We start from the raw sequence: 3,902 nt of genomic DNA on the forward strand, positions 1-3,902 counted from the left end.
GCTGGGGACTGATGTGGAGACAATGGCTAGGAGCGTAAGGCATCCTAGAGGGGAGTCCTGGCAACTTCAAGTCCTCTTGAAGTGTAATAATGTGTTATATCACTTCGGGTCAGTTGACATTCAGCACCTGATGTGATTTGGCTGTGTCCCCATCCAAAATCTCATCCTGAATTATAATCCCTATAATCCCCACAATTCCCGTGTGTCAAGGGGGAAACAGGTGGAGGTAACTGAATCATGGGAGCAGTTTCCCCCTTGCTGTTCTCATGATAGTGAGTTCTCATGAGATCCGATGTTTTTTATAACTGTTTGGTAGTTAGTTCCTTCTGCATTCATACTCTTTCCTGCCACCTTGTGAGGAAGGTGCTTGCTTCCCCTTTGCCTTATGCCATGATTATAAGTTTCCTCAGGCCTTCCCAGCCATGCTGAACTGTGAGTTGATTAAGCCTCTTTCCTTTATAAATTACCCAGTCTCTGGCAGTTTTTTATAGCAGTGTGAAAACGGACTAATATAGCACCTTTGAACTTTAAACCTCTGGTCTAAATTTTTTCATTGTGTAAAGAAAAGTCTTGATGGTTTTGATTCCTTTCTCTGAATTTTTTCAACCTCCTTTGATAGCACACCGCAGAGTGGGACAGCATAGGTTTAGTAGCCGTGTACATTCTTAGTGGCAAAGTCTAAATCTTCAGAACTGGTTGGGAGTATGTTTTTCTAAAAATTCTGTTGTTGATGTCTATTTTCTTCTCACGGCCATGTAGATGAATACATTCTCACCCTTTATTTTACCTTTCTAAACAAAATAAAATATGATATCTGTTCAAAAACATTTAATAAGGAAAGGGAAAAGCCAGTTTGAAAAAAAGGTCAGCAAGACGCAGGAAAATGTGATATTTGCTGAAAGCTCCTGTCAGAAGAGTGTGAGTAATGTAGATGGGCCAAGAGAAATAAGATACAATTAGGATGAAATTTTATCCCCCACGTTTGCAAAAATGTGAGTTTATGAATCCTGAGAGGTAGGAGGCCAAATGAGATCTAATTGTGTCTTATTTAACTTGGCCTTTTGCGTGGATAATCCTTGGCTCTCTCTGCAAATATCACACTTTTGTCAAACTAACCGGACTCCAATATGTTTTTCTTTGTGTAAATGCAAAGTATTTTTTATCATTCAATAGTAACTCAACTAATAAAGTTTTCAACTTTAACTGGAGACTGTGCTCTAATGGAAACCATATTATCAGTGGAAAGAGTCCCATTACTTATGATCATATTCTAGTTCAAATAGTTCACACAGCAGGACATCTAAAGAGGCCCAAAAAATAGTCCAAGAAATACTACTTTTGCAAGTATTCACACACTCAATCCAAATATAATGTAAAAATAAGACACTAGGTTATCCAGATAAATAGATGTTTATGATTAGGAAAGAAAGTTTGAAATATTATCATTCACAAATATCTTCACTAAAGGGATATGAGAAGTGGGCAAAGAGTTGAACTAAAGAAAAATCCCAAACAGACACAGTTCTCAAACTAATTGTCTTAGGGTTTATATTGAAATATATAATATTTGCTGAAGAAGGTTTAACTTCCTAATTTTATTTTATTTTTTTGTCAGGGTGTCCATGAAATTCTTGAGGCCTTGGCTCAAGGTGACCAAGATTCTAGTCTAAACTGGGCCATCAACTCACAGAGTGCACTTAGGTAAATCACGTGTTCTCTCTGGACTCCATTCCCCACCTGAAAATGAATGTTTTGAACTAGATGATTGTCAGGTTCTTTTTCAACTCTAACCACATATAACTTGATTTGAGTTTGAGCCTTGGTGAACAATCTGAAGTTGAGTTAAAGTTGAAAGGAAAATATGTCTTGATGTGTTTAGTTATGTTCTTTTTTAGCTTTAAAAAATCTTTAGGAGAAGACCATTCCCTTAAGATACCATTGTGTCATGTCCTAGGAGAGCTGGAATTGACCTGGCTCCTTGTGGGAAATACTTCAGTGATGGATGGAAGCAGAGGGAGAAAGGATCAAAATGAAGCCAGGAGGGACAAGATGGCTGGAATGTTTGGTTCTGAGGATTCATCATTGTCCTTAACTCACGCGGACTGAACTCTCACTTGCCTGTCTTCCTGGGACTTGTGTTAAGAACATCCCGCAGAAAAATATCAACAACGCGAGTGATCTTCACTGTGTTTGATGATTCATTGATTATAAAAGATGTTTTATCTGGGATAACAATGAGTGTGTATTCCTGGAGCCTAAACTCACTGACCTGGAAGGGGAGCCCTGAGAAGTGTGCTAAGCGGACAAAGGAAGCCTGGCTAGAGTTTATATTTGTCTAACTAGATAATTGAGTGAACTAAAAGGTCTTTTATTATCCTTATGTGGATTACGTACTTTGTAGGATATCCATAGTCATTATTAAAACCATGTGTATCCCTGTCTCACTTCTGAGCACCTTCTCTGAAATCAATCCATATATGCTCAGGAATGCAAACCACACTCATTTCAGAGTCAGTGTAAACAAACATAATTAAGGAGGCAAATTTACTTCATAAGTTTTCTAACGCCTTCTGCATTAAATAGAAATGACTTTTGGCTGCTCCCATCTATTCATGTGTATAATTGTTAAGTTCAGATCTGATTTTCCTGGAAGAACAAGTTTGAATCTCAACAGGCTTGATCTAGTCTCCCACCTCCATGTTCCCCATAGTGACAGGTAATTCATGGAAATTACTGTCTCAGTATTTTAAATAAACCTCCTTTAGGCTGAAATCAAGATCATCTCATATAGAAAACAGTGTAGGTAAAACTCATATTTAAGAAATGGTACAGAGTGAGCAGAAATTTTCACAGAATTTTTGAGTCAGAAATATTTTTGTTATAGGGGAAAAAGGGACTTGCAGTTGTGCTCTTGATTATAAAAATAAAAGAAATCAAATAGCTTTGAAATGTTCCATTAAAACCTTATTTTAATATATTTTTGCCACAACATAAGGACCTGTGTAAGCTAAGTAAAATTTCATGACTCACACTGAGTTGCATATTGTGTCATTTTCTTGTGTTCATTGCTATTTCTTTTCTTTTCTTTCTTTCTTTCTTTCTTTCTTTTTTTTTTTTTTGAGACAGTCTCGCTTTGTTGCCAGGCTGGAGTGCAGTAGCACAATCTCGGCTCATCGCAACTTCTGCCTTCCAGGTTCAAGCAATTCTCCTGCCTCAGCCTCCCGAGTAGCTGGGATTACAGGCACATGCCACTGCGCCTGGCTAATTTTTGTATTCTTAGTAGAGGTGGGGTTTCACCATGTTGGCTGGGCTGTTCTCAAATTCTTGACCTCATGATCCACCTGCATCAGCATCCCAAAGTGCTGGGATTACAGGCATGAGCCACGGTGCCTGTCCCCATTGCTATTTCTTAAAGCTAGAAATGCCCTACTTATTTCATGCTACTACAAAAATTTGACCACAGTACTAATGCTTTCCTGTGGTCAGAGACATTTTAGGTACTTCTAAATACCTAAATATTTGTAATATATTCTACTTAATATATTCTAAAATATTCTTTTAGAAAATATTAATAAATTGATAAAATATGAAAGTGAAACCTATGGTAGTAATTTTTATGAAACCGTATTTTAGGATAATTTAAGAATATTGTATAACTCTTTTAACAGTCACTTATTTAATATTGTTGTTCATTATAGGTATAAAAATTCAACTAGTATGTCAATGTACTTTATATTTTACTTTAAAGGTATTAAAATATTTACAGTTAATTTTTGATCATACAAGCAGTAAATGAATACATTCTTAAAGTAAAAATTAAAACTCTGACAATATAGATACAATCCTTTTTGACTAGCACCTAGAAACTAGGTCTCCTTCCTAGATGATGTTTATACTACTAT

Source organism: Macaca nemestrina, chromosome 6, assembly GCF_043159975.1.
Source record: "Macaca nemestrina isolate mMacNem1 chromosome 6, mMacNem.hap1, whole genome shotgun sequence".
NCBI lineage: Eukaryota > Metazoa > Chordata > Mammalia > Primates > Cercopithecidae > Macaca > Macaca nemestrina.